Consider the following 17,932-nt stretch of genomic DNA (forward strand, 5'->3'; position numbering starts at 1 on the left):
CCCTCTCCATCTCTACCTGTTGGTCATCTCTGGACTGCTCACCCTGCACCTGCCGCATTTCCTCTGGCCAGGTGGTGGGGAGGAGGGGCACGTACTGGCGATCAGGAGAGGAAGTCTCTGGTCCCCACTCCTTGGTCACGTTTTTCTATATGGCCTAAGGTAGGCAGCTCCCCTCCCTGGCCTCACTGTCCTTTTCTGCAAAACGAGAGTGTTGGATGCCATGACGCTGGAAGACGAACTTTGGACATCACCTGTCTGGTTCTCTCTCTGCCCTAGCTCTGCACCTTCCCTGGATCACACTCTAGAACTTTTCCACCAAGTGGCTGCTCCACGTCTGTATACTGCCCGGCTCCTCCAGGAAGACCTCCCAGATTAAGTGGAATGCCAGGCAGCAGAGCTGGGGCGCGCAGGGCTCTTCTATCCACGCAGTTGCGGAGCGTGACAGATGCTAGCTCCTGTATGCTTTTGAATTCATCTTTGTTCTCCATCCCCACTGGCCCCCATCCAGACTCCCACGAAGCCCCCTCCCACCCGCACAGTCCCCCCCCCCCCCCCCCCCCCCAGCAGAGTCTCACCCCCTTTTTCTCTCCACACTCCCAGGCCAGGACTCTACACGCCCCCCCCGCCCCCCCCCTTAAGTAAACCCTGAGCCTTCGCGCTCAGCATCTCATTCCTGCCCCCGTGTCCCCTCCGTGTCCCCTCAGCAGGCCACAGTCATCACTTACCCCAGCCCCGCTGGAGYGTAACGCCGAGGCCACATACCTGCCTCCAGGCTCTCCCCCGAYCCATTCACCACTTTCTAAAACATAAATCATTTCCTATTTAAAATCCTTCCAGGGGTTTCCGGCAGCCCTCAGGATCAAGTGCAAAGTCCTTTTGGGCTCGGGACCTCATCTTGGGCCCCGGAGCCTGCAGCCACCTCCTCTCCTGGCTCTCTCTCTTCCGCCCCATGTTACAATACCATCCATTCCCTGCAGTTACTCCCTCTGCTAAAAACCCACACCCCGCTACCTGCCCCAGTCCCCTTCATGCTTCCTGAGTGGGGTATCCAGCACCCCGAGGGCCCCAGGAGCACACATCCGTCAGAGCATCTCCCCTCGTGAAGGCAAAGGCCAGTGTCTGGCAGACAGTAGGCATAAGGGGGCCCCCGGCGGTGGGTGGAGAAGGCTACAAGCCAGTCGGGGTTCCAGGCCGGGCTCAGCCACTTCCCGGGTGTAATAACAGCCTCCCGGATACCACACGTCGGTCAAGGGCAGGGCGGACACAGGACGACACCGCTCACCGCTCGGTGTCAGCAGGTAGGGCAGGACGACAGCGCTGGAAGGGAAGCCTCACATCTGCACCCAAGGCACGCAGGTCCGGGCCGGAACCCTCTCCTGACTGAAACCAGGGAGCTGCACCCCAAAAGGTATACCTCTTGCCGCCCCACATCCTCTGCTTGCTTCCCCCTCGCCGCTGCTTGGTTCCTTTCCTCTCTCCTCTGCCCCAGTTCCTAGCACACAGCCCTGCCTCCTTCCTCACTCGAGACCAGAGGTGAAAAATATTCTTCTCACCCAAGCAAGCTGCAGCTGGAGGCCCTGCTCCCCAGGTCTTAGCCCTGCGAAGCCCGCACGCCCCCCAGCGCCACACGCCTCCCAACACAGCCTGGGTTTCTCCTGGCCGAACCCTCTGAGGCCTCGAAGTGCCCGGCTCTAAGCCTGGGGTTGTCACAGGTCCCCGCTCTGCAGCCCACACCAACCCTGTCCACCCCACCGGCACAGACGACACGTCTCCCAGCAGACGCCCACGGCGGCCAGGGCTCCCCTCAGCAAGGGTGCTCCTCAATGACACATTTCGGGGAGTGTAGGGAGCAGCCTCTTCAGAGAGCTAGTGCGCGGGTGGTCGAGGCTGGGGGCTGCCCTGAAAACAGGGAGATTCCCTCGGCCTCCCCAGGAGACCCTCTTCAAAGCTGGGTATCAACATACGCATTGGCTCAGTCCTGTGGGTTCTGTGCCAATGGTCACCACCTGTTTGGAAGTCTCTAGATCTGCCTCGTGCCAGAAGGGATTTGTCGGACCACCCCAGTGCCCAGCTCTGCCCACGCCCTGTCCGGCTCCAGGCCGCTGTCTGTACCCGAGCCTGGGGGCTAGGCCTGTGCGGGGAGGGAAGAGGAGGGGAGGGCATCGGGCAGGGAGAGACTGCCTGCTTCCGGGGAGGCTCATTCTAACAGGGGAGGGTTGGGTGGGAGACTGAAGGGGGCAATGGTGGGGGTGTAGAAGACAGTAACTCACCCACGAGCACTGACCTGAGTCAGACGGGCCTGGGCTGGTATGTGCTGCTTCCTGGCTGGGTGATGAGCAAGGTGCATCAAGCTCTCTGTGCCTCAGTTTTGTCATGCACGAAATGGGCACAATTATAGTGCTGTGGCCTAGGGTTGATTTGAGGATTAATTGAGATAAGTCCTGTAAGCTCTTAGCCCAGTGCTTGGCGCATAGATATGCTACATAATGGGCTGTATAATTGTTATCACAGGGGCGCCCGGGTGGCTCAGTCGTTAAGCGTCTGCCTTTGGCTCAGGTCGTGGTCCTGGAGTCCTGGGATCGAGCCCCGCATCGGGCTCCCTGCTCTCCCTCTCCCACTCCCCCTGCTTGTGTTCCCTCTCTTGCTGTGTCTCTGTCAGATAAATAAAATCTTTAAAAAAAAAAATTGTTATTACAGTCTCAGGGAAGGAAGCTGTGTAGAAATCAGGCAAGCTGGTTTCCATTCCGGCTCTGCCAGCCACCATGTGATCTTGCGCAAGCCCTCGCTCTGAGGAGGCTGCTGTCCCGGATCAGAGGTCCTCAACCTTGACGCTATTGACATTTAGGGCCTGATAGTTCTTGGTGGTGGGGGCTGTCCTGTGTGCCACAGGGCGTTTAGCGGCGTCGCTGGCCTGTGCCCATCCTTCCTCCGTTGTGACAACCAAAAATATCTCTAGAAATTGCCAAGAGTTCCCTGCGGGGCAAAACAGCCTCCACTGGCCCAGAGGAAAGGGCAGGGAGTGCTGGCGCGTGAGGGATGTGCAGGGCAGACCCCACAAGCCCGGGGCAGGAGGCAAGTGGCTGAGGGCTCTCCAGGGGGGAAGTGTCCTGGGTTCTGGGGCAGAGGGCCCAGAGGTGGGTCAGAGCAGGGGTGCAGGCCGTCCCCCCTGCAGAGCCTGCTGTCGGCTCTATAGGAGGGACGTGAGGTGTGTGCTTGGGAAAGGCACGTGGAGAGAACCGGAGGCCCCGGGGAGCCTGCAGCCGACTGCCCCGTGCTGCCAGAAAGCGGGTTACGGGGTGGCGCGCGTGTCCTCAGGGGACAGAAGGGCAGGAGAGACACAGCCCAGGGGGAGCGTGGCTGGGGGCCTGGGACAGGGAGGCGGGGAGGCTGCGGAGACAAGGCCGTGTGTTTCTAAGAGCAGAAACGAGGCCAGGCAGCGTCTTCCTCCGGCTGGTAAACCACGATCATCTCGGAAGGTTTGCACCTCACTTGGTTCCTGCTTAAGTGAAATCCACAACATGTGTTCCCTGCGTTAGTGGGGTGTTTGTGCTTAATTAGTGGCAAATTCTTTCATATTAAAGTCATTAAGTTCTGCCGTTTGCTCTTCTCACCCCAGGCCTGGCTCTCTTCTGTCTTTTTCCTTTTAACGCAGGTGGCCTGTTGCAGGTGGTCCAGCCTCTCGGGCTCAGGAGGCGCGTGCGCACATGCATGCACACATGCACCCCCCCCCACCCCGTGGCACTCGGCCCCACAACAATCAGCCCTGTGCCCGTCCCACCTGGGCTGGCAGGTGTCGCTCCTAGCACCCCGTCCCCATGCCAGGCTCCTCCGTGTGGGCCGGCCGCTCTGTTTCCTGCCTCTGGGGGCTCCCCCTATGGTTGCCCTGGCAGCGGCCGTCCAGGCTTCGGGGTGTGGGCCAGGGCACTGCCGCTGGCGGGACAATGAGAAGCGACCGTGTCGCTCAGGAGGCCGCATTTACACACCCCAGCAGGGATACTGGGATGGAGGGGCGGACACTGCCTGGGGAGCGTCCCCCCACCCTGCCCCCCAGAAGGCCTGGGTCTCAGCAGTCCCTAGGGCTCAAGTGCGGGACCTGTGTGCAGATGCCCTGTAGCCACAGCACAGTGGTGATGCTGGCTCTTGGACAGGTGGGCGCGTCGCCATGATCAGGGCCCAAGACAACCTCCTTTCCACCTGCGTCTGAAGCCACCTCTGGTCCTCTCCACCTGTCTCATTTCTGGGTGGCACTCACGGCTCTGGGCACTGCAGCCGAACTTTAGGTTTAGGTTAGACAGAACATTCCCAGGCCGGGCTGGAAGGGCCGGGTCTTCTGCGGCATCCCTTTGCTGCACAGATGATACAAGACCTGCAGCAGGCCTGAACTGAGCTCCTGGGACTCTCTCTGCAGACTCTGCAGGCGCCCCTGGGACAGGGGGCTCGGGGCCTGGGCTCAGGAGGTACTGGGAAAGCTGGCAGCGAGGGCCGAGATGAGGCAGGAGCCCCTCCCCTGGCCCCGTGCCCCCTCCCCCGTGAAGCCCCTCCTTGAATGTCTCAGTTGCCATGACCTGGTTCCAGCCTCCAGCAGGTCACACCTCCCACTTCTGGGCCATCTCCGTCCCCCCAGAAAGCCTTTCTTGCCACCCTCTGAGCTCTGCTCCGGGCTTCAGGCTTTCTCTGATGCACTCCAGGCAGCATTCAACCTCTTCACCGGGCACGGCCTGGGGAACAGACAAGGGGAAGAGGCAGGCTTCTTCCCGACATGAAACTGGCCAAGGCTTGGGGTCGGTCACGTTTTCTCTTTGACCTTCTTCAGCCAGTCCTGCCCTAGAAGCCTCGCCTGCAGGGTCTCCAGCAGGGGGTTGGAGGTGGGCCGGGAAAGGCAAACTCAAGCCCTGCAGAGGAGAGCACCTCCCTGTGTCTCACAGATTCAGGCGACTGTCTGGGTAGCATCACAACAGAGGGGAGCAGGAGCTTAGGGAAAAGGGACAGGAGAGTCTTTCCACGGCCCTCCTGTCACCTTCAGGACCTACCTCTTTTTCAGACCCCCCCCCCCACACTCAGCCTGCTCTGGCTTGGCTGCCACCTCCAACCCGGTGCTCTCCCCAGTCCAAGGCTCAAGTGAAAATGGGCATTTCTCTTCCAAATAGAGCCAAAGGTGCCGAATCCCTCAAGCACCTCCAACCTCTCAGATGACACCCGCTTTAGCTGTAACACCGCCCGCTCACTGTACCCACCGTGTTAACCCCGAGAAGTATCCTCCCCAACCACAGTATCAACCCCAACACCAGCCCCAGCCCAACCTCAATGTCAATGCCAACCTAGACCACAAGCCGGGGGTTAAGACTATATAACCCTAGTGCCAACCTCTTCCTGGCTTTAATCACAGAAAGCAGCAGAACCCTACGTGTGGCCATCATTTCCGTCCTAATCTCAGCTCACCCCAGGTCTGAACTCAGCCTCAGCTCGGTGGCACCCCAGGAGGAAGGCGGTCTGGCTCAGTTTTTTTTTTTTTTCTACCCGATAATCCTCCCCCTTGGGGTGGCCACAGGAAGAGGGTCTCCAAAGGGGCCTGACATCATGTTGCAGGGAGAGGCCAGCTCAGCTTGCAGGCCTCCCCTGTGTGGGTAGGTCTGCCTGTCAAGGGCACCGGGCTTCCCACACCATCCTGCTCTCCCCCGCCCCATGCCACCCACGGCAGGGCCTTGCGGACATGTGCGGTCCCTGGAAAGCCTGCCCTGGGCTGTGCCTTTCCCCGGCGCCCGGGAGGCTGAAAGGGGCGGTGGGGGGGCAGGTGCCTGGTGCTGCTAATTCCAGCTTCAGCAGTAGGACCCACAAACAAGTCCCACAACCTTCCCGAAACCCGGCCTTCTCATCCATAAAATGGGCCTAAAGCGAGGCCACCTCATTTGGCTGGTGTGAGGATGGAGGGAGGGCGTCTGTGTAAAATGACTTCCGCGGTCCTGGGGTCCTTGGGGACGCGTCCTGCCTGGCCTCACTGCACTCCCGGCCTCAGGCTGTCACCTCGCCTTCCTCCCCTCCCTTGTCTCCTTTCTCAGCACTGAAATCATCACCCTCTTCTTGGCAAAATGCTGAGGGGAGCAGGTCCCTGCCCTTGCCACAGCCTGTCTTCTTCCTGCCCCCCAGGGCAGGGGCACAGGGGATGAGGGGAACCAAGAGGCAGGAAGTGAAAACCCCAAGCCCCGGCCATTGCTCCCAGCCCTGCCCACTCTCCCCCGGCTCCCCTGTCAGAGTTTCGAGTGTGTGTGTGTGGGGGGAGTCTTTCCCCACTCTCCACCCCCTTCTCCCTGCCATCCCTTTGCCCAACATGAATCTATCAGGAGCCGCACCCAGGCCCGCTTCCAGCTCAGACTTGTTGGGGTTTCAGGAGTCACTGGGTAGGGGCCCGGCATGCCAGGACCTGTCTCCTGTCCTGCCGTACAGAGAGCGTGCACGTAGGCAGCGGGGCACAGCGCCCAGCTGCAGGGATGCAGCCCAGCCTCCGGGCCACCTGCTGCCCCTCCTCCCCTCTCCTTCCCATTCTCATGCCCTCTTTGCCCTGCCCACCGCACTGCTCATCATGGCCCCTGAAAGCCCAGGAGTGGCTAGTGGCAGAGGGGGGTGTGTGTGTGGGGGGGACCCGCACGTTCTGCCATGTCTGAGGAGGGTGTTGCCTGCTACCTTCAACTGGCCCAAGATTGGGTCTATCCGCTTAGCAGCAGAAGCCGAGGGTCTCACCGGCTCCCCTCCCTCCCAAGAGGAGAACGTACAGAAGGATGGCATTCCTTGAGAGACCCTTGCCAACGGATGGCAAGAACAGTTAACACATGGGTATAACTTATCTGTGCCAGGCCCAGGCCTGAATGTTTACTTATATTAACTCACTTAATCCTCACAGCAACTCCAGGAGCTAGGTAGCATCACTGTCTCCATTTCAGGGATGAGGAAACAAAGAGGTCAAGTAACCTGCCTAAGGTCACACAGTCTATGAAGCAGATTCAACACACGCAGTCTTCATGAGGCTTCTTTCGGGGAGAGGCTATGCTCTTCACCACCGCATGGGCTGCCTGTGGCCTCCCTTTCTCCCCTTCCTATGGGAGATGAGTGCCTGGCACACTCCTACCAAGCCCCAGAATCACAGGTAAGGGTGGGACTCGATACATGGGACCCTTGCCTTTTGGCAGCCCAGGTGATGGGGGCTGGATCGGGTTCTTTGTTGGGAGGGCAGACGCCATCCCCTCACTTTGGCTCTGGGTGAGGCTGAGCCCCCGATCCCCACTCCTGTCAGGACAACAGGGCTGGCTGCGACCAGGGCATTCCCAGCCAATGGGATGTTACTGGGCACTTCAAACACATAAAACCTCCATTCTTTCCTTGTTCCCTTTGCCTCCCAATCCAGGAGTTATAAATCTTGACTCCTAGTCTGAACTCTGCCAATCTCTGGCTGTGAATCTTCCTCTTTCTGTCCCTGGGATTCTCCACCTGGGAGATGCTGGTGGTCACATCTTCCCCCATTGCCTCTGGGTCCTTGGGAGGACCAGGTATGCCAAAGGTCCGGAAATGCAAATGATGGCTACCATTGACTAAGCAGCTATGGTGTGTCACGCATTTAATTATATAATCTCACTTGGTCTTTACGACCATCTCATGAGGGCAGTCCCCTCAGCCCCAGGGCCAAAGAGGAGAGTGATGGCCAACCTCTGTCCTTTCCCTAAGCCTCAGAAATGTAAGGTTTTGTTATTCTCATTTTTCATCCCTGCTCCTCCCACCTAGCATGCACCGCCCCGAGCCCCCAGCCCAGTCCCACCTACTCTGGGATATTAGCTGCCCGGAAGCCCAGGGTGGGCAGCAGGTGCTAATGAAAAATCGGCAGAGACTCTTCACACCCCTCCCTGAACAGGGGACCGGAGGCCTGGAGGGGGTACTCTGGGGCCCTCTCAGTGCCCAAGGTGAGCAGAGAGTTCAGATAGACAGCTCCCAGCCAGCTCCACCAGCGGGCTTCCCACCAGAGGCTGCCGGGATAGCATGTCAAATTAGCTTAATGAGCGAGGCCCCAGCTTTAATTGGGGCCCTCTGCTTTGCTGTGCTGTCTCCTGCTTTCATTTTTAATGCTGGGAAAGGGTGGGTTTTCTTCCTCACGCCTGTGCATTTTCACCCTGGCTAATGGCTCCTGGCTCAGAAAGGCCCCTACAATGCTAATTGGGTTTAATTCCTGGGGTAATTAATGATTCTATTGGAAAACTGAAATGTTGTGGGTGAATTCTGTGTATAAATAGATAGGAAAGTCAAAGGGACAGAGAACCCAGAATGAGGCCTTGGGAGAGACTGGGGTTGGAGGAAAGGCCAGCCTGAGACTCTTTCAGCTGGTGGATCCCTGAGATGGGGACCATCTGGCCTAAGAGCTCCCCCTTTATAGACGAGGAAACAAGAGGTGCAGAGAAAAGCAGGACAACCAAGGGTTGCCAAGAAGTTGGTGGGGATGGGGACAAGGAGCTGGCACAGCTGGGCCGCGGAAGAACAGGAGTGGGAGTGTGTGACTTCAGCCTTCGATGGTTCAATAATGTGATAATGGACGTGAGCGCACCTTGGGGAACGGCTATCAGCGAGACGCCGGCCTGTAGAAATGTACTGTGGTTGTTTCTCTTGTGGTTACAAAGGCCCTGCCTCTGGGTCAGTAGATAAGCAAATAGCTCATCAAGCCAGGAGGCAGCCAGGTGTAGAAAGGAATAGTGGTGGGCAGGTGGTGGGAAGTCCTGGAAGGTCATGGCCTCTATACCACCTTTCTCCTCTCTGGTCCTAAGGGAAAGAGCCGGATGGGGCGTCTCTTGAGGAGCCACCTTTCCCGCTTGGCTCACACCCACGAGCCTGACCCTGAAGTGCTGGGGAGGAGGGAGAGATGGAGGAGACATCTGCCCCTTGAACTTCACAGTGACCTGCAGGTTTGGCGCCATTCTGGGGAGGGAGGAGACGGGGGTGGGAGAGGACTGGCTGCCTGGCTGTAGGGTGCGTCCGCATGCCCCACGGCCTCAAGCATGCCTCTGTGGCGAGGGCCCTGAATCCAGGCTGTCCGGCGGCCATCTGGGCACCGGACACCCTCCTCGTGCCCCACTGAGCTCTTCTCCTTCCCGCTCCTCCCTCATCCCCTTCCCTCCCAGGGCCGAACTACATCAGTTCCCTCTTGCCATCCCGTGGACTCCCTCCTCTGAGTTTCTGGAACCCAGCCCTTGGCCTCCCCATCCTTACTGCAGCTTGACTGGGAGGTTAGACCTCCACCATCTTCTATCTGGAATCCTGGCACCAATTACACTAAGAGGAGCGAACTTTTAAGGAGCACTCACTCTCTAAGTGGTATTATTGTGAGGCACCGAATCTCCTTTCATCCTCACAAAAATCCTCCAAGAGAGGTCTTACAGTTGCTGCTGGGAAACAGACCCAGGCTGGCCAAGCGTCGGCCTGTGCTGCACTGTCCAGTGGGTCTGAATGCAAACCCGAACTCATCACAAGAGTCCTAGCTCTCTGCTGCCCGGGGCTAAGTCTGAGGTGGATCTGAGCTGCTCGTCAGCCTTCACCATCAGTCCCTGCCTATGTTCCAAGCTTCTTCTCCCATCCCTCCCAGGTCCCCACCCTCCATGCCAGCCACCAGCTCTATGCTCAGGTTCCCAGAGCACCAGCTCTCGGGGGAGAGGGGCACAGTGCTGGGCTCTGGGAGACACACCATCTCTGAAGCCCCAGCGCCCCGCACGGGGTAGGACCCCCAACCCGTGTCTGCTCAGCAACCTGCGAGCCAGGCTAGAGTCAGATCTCAGAAAGCACACTCAGGGACGTGGGGCTCTGTCAACTTTTCCAGTCATTGGGATTCTTTAATCAAGACTTCTCAGGAAGCTCAGGATCAAAGAAGGAACAGACTCCCTGGACAATGTCCTGACTCTCTGTGCAAAGGCAGGCTTCTCTGTTAAGAGAAAGGCTGAGAGGCCCCACATGTGGGAGAAGCATCCAGCTCCACTTCCCCCAGGGGGAGGTGGGAGGCCCCCTTCCTCTGCTCCCCAGTCTGGCCAGCCAGGGCTAACGCCATCGCTCGGCTCTTCCAGCCCCCTTTACTCTGATGATCCTAGATTCTGGAATGTTTTAAGGAAGGGGCCAGCCATTTCTTAGATGTTGAAATGAGACCCAGAAGGGTGAGGTGACTGACTCAAGGCTACGCAATCAGTTAACTGAAAAGCCAAGGACAGAATCCAAGTCTCTTGCCCCTTCTTCTACTTTCCTGGTCCAAAGGGATGAGGAAGACAGACGGGCTAGAAACCGCTCCTGGCTGAGTGAAGGCTTCTGGGTTGGAGGGTAGGTTGGTGTCCCATGTCTAGTGCTCAGAGACCAGGCTGGCATAGACGAAGGTAAGATGGGCACCACCCTTCCCCCATGCCCCCCCCCCCCAACGAGGCCTCAGCAGCCCCAGGCTGGGCAACCTTGGTGGGTGCAATCAGGAGGTGCTCTGGAGTTCACCCCAGCCTGCTTCCTTGGGGAGAGGGTAGAGGAGGGAGGGAAGCCTAAATAAGCAGGTCAAAGCAAATCCTCCCCATGTGCCCCACCCCCACTGAGGGCGGGCAGAGCCGGAGCCTGTAGGACCAGAACCCAGGTACCCTGTCCTGACACGTCCCGGGGAGCAGCTTGACTGGGAAGTGAGGGAGTGAGTCCACGGGGTGGGGTGGGGGGGGCTGAGAAAGTGAAGGAGGACAGAGAGGGGCAGGCAGGGGGCTGGGCGGTCTGTCCCACCTCAGGGGACATGGGGAGCAGGGCTGGCAGAAGCCAGGGAAAGGGTGGGTTCTAGGGGGTGGGGGGATGATGAGGAAGCAGTGTTGGCTCAGTGGGTCTTTGGCCCAAGGCCCCCACCTCCCTGCTCACAGGCTCAGACAGGTCTGGGAAGCAGGACTGGGGCTACAGAGAGGGGCAAGGTGAGAAGTAGTATCTAGCCTCATCGTCTGGGGAAGAACCTGGACAATGAGCCACAATCAACAGGAGGCCTGGCAGGCAGAGGTGGGGGGGGGGTTCTGCCTGATCTCCCAGCCCCCTCCCTGCCTCCCACCAGGCCTGCCGACTCTGGGTGCTGCCCACCACAGCGGGCAGAGGCCGCAGGCCTGGGGAGGGCCGGTGCCCACAGTGGAGATGGGAGGTGGAGAGGTTGGGGTGGGGATTAGGGCAGGGAGATGCTTTGAACCCAAGAAAGCCTGGTGGGAACTGGTTCTTGACTCAAGGCAGAAAAAGGCAGGGGGATGGCCAGGGCTTGTGCTGTTTTGTTTTTTTTTTTTTTTTCCTTTTATGAGATGTGAACTCAAGCAATTAAAAATACGCATTTTATTTTACACAATCTGCCCTGCTGTGTCTCTTCATCTTTGTTCTATCTAGCTCTGGTCCCCTCAGAATGGCTGGCATTCCAGTCACCTTTCATCTTCAAAGCCATCAGACTGACGGAGTGTGTCCCCAAGTTTTTACAAGGCTCAGCCCCCCTCCTTAGTAGGTTCCCTCATCCCTAAAAACAAACACGGGTGGACAATATTTGTGCTTCCTGCCTCCCCGAATTCTAGCAGCAAGTCATGTATTTCCACCCCTGCTGACTGAACACCTCCTCTGTACTAGGCCCTGGGAAGTGTTTCCTGCTTAGGGTCTCATAGGATTCTCCCTTCCATCCTCGGGAGCAACTCTTGATATTCCTATTTCACAGAGGAGGAAACTGAGGCCCAACAGTTGAGAAATCTGCCTGGTTGCATAGCTGAAAAGTGGTCAGTCCGAACTTGAGCTGCAGTCTTCTGCCTTTTGTACACTGTACTTCCTTTCAGAACAAGAATGCCCCTTGTTTTTCTGTCTCCTGAGCTATCACCTCTCTGACCAGGTTCCAGCTTTCTATGCATGCAGCGTCTAACTCAGGGCCTTGTTGGCTGACAGTCGTAGGTTCTCTGCAGATTTGCCTAAAGAGAATAGGAAGTTTCCCTGGAGGACAGGGTAGGCATCACAGGTGGAAGAGACCTGCCCAGTCTGGGTCTCCTCCCAGCCCATTCTGGGAGCAGGAAAGGGAAAGGGAGCAAAGACTGGGGTTTGGGAGTAGCTGAGTTCTCAGTGCAGAGCCAGCTGGTGCCTGGACAGGTAGCTGGGGACCACACCTGCCCAGGCCCGGCCCGGCCCTGCCCTGCCCGGCCCATCACGCTGCCCCAGGCACCAGCTGGCAAGGGCTACCAAATGGACTTGGGCAAGAAAGCATGTACTTGGAAAGGTGACACTGTGCTTGATCCTCTGGGCCAGGGGGCAGTAGCAGAGGCATGCCCAGCCAAAGTGGGCGCCTGAGCCTCTGAACTGCCCAAGCAGAAGTTAGAGAGAGGGGCTGTCATATTATCCTCTGCCCCTGGCAAGGTTTTACCCTAAACAACTTCACCCAGGTGGCTAAATAAATCTTTCCACCTTTCAAGGTCTTCATAGTAGGAGATCCTACCTGGGAAACTGCTAATGTTCTACACCCTTCCCTGACGGAGTTGTTCCTGATGTCTGTCTTCAAGTCCTCCTGTTGCAATGGAAGCACACTCTGTCCTGTGGTGAGCTTGGGCCTATTGGATCAGGTACCAGAGCTGGAGATCGGGCAGGTCTTCCTCTTAAGGAGAGAACACGAGAGGAGGGAGGGGACATACCTGGTCTGGGCTCTTCCACTCACTGGGAGTTGGGCCCCAGTGAGCCTATTTCCTCATCTGTGAAATGGACTTCATATATTATCAACAAATGGCTATAAGGATTTAATGAAATCATGTATGGACATGGTGAGTGGGACATAGAGAAGGTGACCAGGAGGTGACAGCTGGTATGTCGATACTTTGAGGTCACAGACAGAGCCAACAAGCTGAGATCCCTGCCTAAGACTGGAGCAGGCCCTTTCCAGCACCCCAAAGACCACAGCCACGCCCATTTGTCTGGATTCTGGAAGCTGCCTTGTGCCCTCCTGCAGAAGAATGAGTGGCCTTAAAGCTCCACATCAAATCTCAGCTCAATTGCTTTTCCCTCCCCAATCAGCAGCCTCACTCTGGCCTATCGTGCCTGGCCCCGTCCTGGAGTCCTATGGCAAGTGGGGACCCGGGAGTGCTCCCTGCAGAGGGTTAGTGGTGGTGCCCGCGTGCCTCTACCAGCCGGCCTCCTAGGTGGGTGCCAACATAGACCCCTATTCACATCAGGGGCCCTGAGGAGGCAGAGAAAGGCAGGACCAGAGTGCCAGAGGTTTGATGAGGGCCCAGGGGCTTCTTCCAACCCCCTTCCCTGGTTCTGGGAGCCTAAGAATGTTCTGAGTGTCCTCATGGGAACTCCAGGGCTCCTTCACACATCTGGCCAGCAGATACCAACTACGCCAGCACCTCCCTCCCGTGTCCTTCTTGCCACCACCCCAGGCCAGCCACACCCAGCTCCGTCAGTGCCCAGCCCAAGTCCTGAAGAGCAGGGGCCCCTATCTCAGCTGCCCGCCACACCCCCACACCCCAGGACCTCCGGCGGGCTGGCATGGCCGGGCCTCTGGGCCTGGCTGGATCACAGGATGGCCAGGAGGGCCCCATTCCAACGGCTCTCCCTGCTTGCTCGTTACACACGAACGTGCGAGGGAGCACGGCAGGAGCCTGGGGCCAGGGCCTTTTGAAAGACACTGGGCGGACTCACTGGGCACTGGCTCGCCTGGCTCAGGAGTCCTTAGCACGACCTTCCGGAGTAGGTGCTAGGAGACAGTCGAGGGAGTGGAGGCTCGGCGGCACTCGGGCCTGCCCCGGTCAGTCAGTGCTGCAGTCAGAGTGAAAACCCAGGTCTGCTCCCCTGGCTTACCCCTCCTGGGCAAGGCCTCCAGAATGTGACTGCTTTTTGGGGGAACCCAGAGCAGCTCTGGACCTGTCCCCTGCCTGTACAGTGGGAACTGCAGCCACCAGCCCACCTGCTCTTGCAGGCTTTTTGGGGACATCGACGAGGACGGGCTGGATAAAGAGGGCCATGTGGCCAGATGAGAGGTGCCTAGAGCTACTACTGTTCCATGATGGGGGGACACGGGATAGGACTGTGTCCCCCGTGGGGGCAAGCCCATCAAGAGCTTTGCCAGGAGGCCTAGAGGGGGTGGGGGTAATGACCTACCCCTGGACCTGGGCCCTGCGGTCTGGCCCTGCTGGCATATGTACCATCCCGCAGGGACACCTCACTGTCTGGCTGCCAGGAGCTCCTTCACGAAAGGGGCCTGGACTGGGAGTCAGGAGACCTAGGTTCTAATCCTGACGCTGCCCTGAGCCAGTGAAGCGTGCGACTCGCTCTGTCTGGGCCTCAGTGTCCTCATTTAAATACAGGAGCTAGTCCGTTCATGTTTCTCCTTCAGGTTCCCTCTGGCTTGGCCGGCCTGGGAGTCTCCGCTCTGTAGCCAGCCCCAGGCAGTCTGCAGGTGCAGAGGGCAACAGGCTCTGGGGCCTCAAGGGGATGCTGCTGGGATGGGGGTGTTCACCTCCATGTGTTCCCAGGGGCCCGGGAGCTGCCGGTTGGCAGACAGAGAACCTCTGGGACGCTACTGCTGCACGACAGGACAGAGAACAGGCTGGATTTTGCAACTCTGAGGCACTGCAAACAAGGTGTGGCTGGTTCTCAAGGGCTTCTCACGTGCCTGCTGTGGAGGGGTGTTTCTCAGAGCTGGTTATTCGCTGAAATGGCAGGGCTGGGCCCTGTTCTGGGATGAGGGTGGGTGCACCAGGGAAGCCACCAACTCCACACAATGAATCCAGGCTCTTGCCCAAGTCCAGGGGCGGCCTGCACAAGCGCCCGAGCTTCAGTAGCTGGGGAGGCTCTTGGGCTGGAGACCTTGAACTCACGCCCAGGAAGTGAGGCGTGTGTTAGTAAGTGAGACTCCAGCAGTGAGTCAGGTGTCAGGTCCCTGCAGAGCCCAGGGCGGGGGGGAGACATGCCAGGGAACGGAGCACTTGCGCAGCCAGCTGAGTTCTGATCCTGTTTCTGCAGTGATTCACTGTGTGGTCTCAGTAAAGGACCTGCCTGCTCTGGGCTTCCTTTTTGTCACCCGTGATACCGGAATACCAATGACCGCTCTTAACGCCCCCTGAGATGATTAGTAGGGTCAAACCAAAATGACCTCTGACCATGCAGGAACCCGGACACCTTTCCAGGGCTGGAGTTCCATCTCCCCCAGGAGGACTGAGGGCCGACTGCGCGGGGCAGGCACCTGTAGTCCCCCTAACCCCCCCGGCCCTGGAGGAGGCAGGCACTGACTCCGTCTCACCGATGAAGGGCTCGAAGCCCAGACAAGTGAGTAACGGACACGTGGTCCTGGGGCTTCCGGGACTCCAGCCCCACGCAGTGCCATCCATGAGGGGACACAGCACCCCAGGGAAGCAGACACGATGATTCTGTGGGGCACCCCCTCAGCGGGCAGTCCCTAGAATGGGACCTTAAGGCCCGAAGGCTGACTCTTGCAGACTCCTCCCTTCCTCCTGCTCAGGGGGGCATCTGCAGAGGAGACGAATCTGGGGGAGATGTTAATTAGTTCTGACAAATTAATAAAGAAAGCCTAATTTATTCTCCGGATCTAATTTCCTTCCCCGAGCTTTATTTTCCTGCCCAACAAGCTGCTTGCTCGGGAAACGGAGGGAAAGGGTGGTGGCGGCGGCGGTGGGGTCATCCGAAGACGGGTCCGGCCCAGATCAAGCTGTACTCTCCTGGCTGGCTACCCACCCTCGCCACCCGCCCCTCCCCCCCAGTGCTCCGGGAAGCCGGCCCCAGACACTAAGCTGTCAAACCACTCCCAATTATCTCCCTCTATGCCCGCCGGCTCAGGGCGACAGTTGTACCCAGCCGGCGTTGACTCATTCTGTCACCGGCCTGCCCTGCTTGGGAAAATGCAATTTAATGAAGTCCAAAGGCAGGGCTGGGGCAGATGGGGTCCGAGGAAGAGGGTGGCCCTAGCTTGGGGATGGCGGATCGTGTCCCCTTTCTGCGGGACAGAGTCCTTGATCCGTCTGATAGTATCTCATCTTCGGTGCTCAGTCAAATACCAGCAGGAGGGGGTCATCCGACAGCTTCCCCTGCCTCCACTCACCTCTTCTGCCGCGCTGAGCAACCAAGGCATTGACCTTCTCCGCAAGGGCCTCCACCTCCCTTGGCCGCCCGTTTTAATAGCGTATGGTCATGACAACTCGGAAATTCTTCCCGCTGTTTAATCTCGATCCCTTCTGCTGAAACGCAAGTGCATGTCCCCAGGCCTTTTGATACAGAACCCGGGAGAGGGCCAGTTGCAGCCGCACACCTCTGGGCCAGGCCAAGGTCGGGGAAAGAGGCTGTCCGGGTGCTGGAAAACAGTGGGTCTTCCCTCTTGATTTGGGCTGGGCTGGGCTTGGCCCTGCCACTTGCACCCTCCTGGTCCTACCTCATCAGTGGCATTTGCTGAAGACTCCTGTTCTCTCTAGTTGTACAACAGCGAGGCCCTAGCTCCAGGCTCCTGGGTTCAAATCCCAGCTTGGCCACTGGCTTGCTGTGCGACTTTAGACTTTGTTTCTGTTTCCTCGTGTATAAAAATGGAACAACAGTAGTAACTTCCTCATAGGTTGCTGGGAAGATGAAATAGACTTCTGTGAGCAGAGCATCAAGAGCAGAACCTGGCACAGAGGAAGTGCTCAGCAAACATTAGCTCATGGAGCTGACACGCACCGTGCCTTCCAGGCCCCTCGAAGCACCACGGCTCCTCTTGAGGCCAGGCCACCATACCTGCTCTTCCTTCTTCTTTTTCCTCTTGCTCCAGCACCCCTCATCCTTTAAGTCCCCCTAGACTGGGTCAAAGCTCCTTGCTGTGTGTTCCTGCCAGGCCATCCCCTTTGGCCATTGCTACACCTGTAAGAACTCGCTCAGCGTCTGTCCCCTACCAGACCACAGCTCCACGAGAACACTGGCGGCGCTCTCCCGCTCAAGCTGTATCCCAGCACCCTGCGGTGCCCCCCACAGCTCAGCCATCACTCAAAGTCAATTGATAAGGCGGCATGACTGGGAGGCCAGGGGGCATCATGGCTTCTTCTGCCCCAGTAGAAAGGGTCTGGGACAGAAGTGGCTTTGAGAAATGCTCCTGGCAGGGATAGAGGGGGTCAGTTCTGACCACAAGCTTCTCCTGCCTGGCTCCATTTTGGGTCCCACATGCCGGAGGCCCCAAAAGTAGTTGGGGCTTTCCTGCTGGAAACCAAAGGGACAGAGAAATGTCTCACAGCAAAGGCAGTTAGACATCTCTAGATCTCAGAGCCCAGCTGGCTCCTGTGAAGTCACAGCACCCCATTTGGTGCCCTTCCTGGTCTCAGAGTGCCTTGGACTTGACCAAGTGATGAAGGACAGCCGTGGGTCCTGCACACAGCAGCCACGGGTCCTGCACAAATCCACCATGCACCAAGGATGGGCCAGAAGAGACTGCATAGGAACAACCAATCTGACCCTCTTGCTGTATAAGCAAGCATAACTGGGGTCAGACACTGCCTGGGGTGACTTAGCCAAGAGGTGGCTGAGGCAGGGCTCCTAACTCTGAGGCTGATGCTCTTTCCCTGAAAGCACCTTGGCTCACAGTAGCAAACCCACTTTCTGTCCGATTCCCACATTTGAGTCCCATCACCCTGGATTTCTGTTAAAGTAACTGCCCCATTCAGTGCTCCCAGTGAGGTCCCAAAAGGATCAGTCACATACAGTGCAAGGTGCTAGGTTAAAGCCAAGGTGTGCTTGGCTCTTCAAGACTGTCCACTCCACTGCATCCAGGCCTCTTGTCTGAGACTGGTCCCTGCTCCCCGCAAACCTCCCAGACTCTGCTCCTTCAGGAAGCCGGCCCCTGTGAGTGCCACCAGCTCCTGGCTCGGGGACCCTGCCTTAGCACCCACTGGGAAGAGTGGCTCACTCAAGGGCACACGGTTGGTGT

The 17,932-nt window shown here is 58.2% G+C and overlaps 1 protein-coding gene across 2 annotated transcripts in view; it reads right to left on the reverse strand.

Annotated features, from left to right (window-relative positions):
- The window catches only part of NECTIN1 (nectin cell adhesion molecule 1), a 62,952-nt gene that overhangs the window by 22,414 nt on the left and 22,606 nt on the right, over positions 1-17,932 (reverse strand). Inside the window, exon 1 of one of the 2 annotated variants that reach the window (XM_032428152.1) lies at positions 1,283-1,372. The exons of the other annotated variant lie outside the window; for it this stretch is intronic. The gene's annotated coding sequence lies outside the window, so the exon portion shown is untranslated. Of the gene's footprint in view, positions 1-1,282; positions 1,373-17,932 lie in introns of those variants that run through there. 2 annotated transcript variants of the gene reach the window in all.

This window comes from Phoca vitulina, unplaced genomic scaffold (genome assembly GCF_004348235.1).
Source record: "Phoca vitulina isolate PV1807 unplaced genomic scaffold, GSC_HSeal_1.0 scaffold38, whole genome shotgun sequence".
Taxonomy (NCBI): domain Eukaryota; kingdom Metazoa; phylum Chordata; class Mammalia; order Carnivora; family Phocidae; genus Phoca; species Phoca vitulina.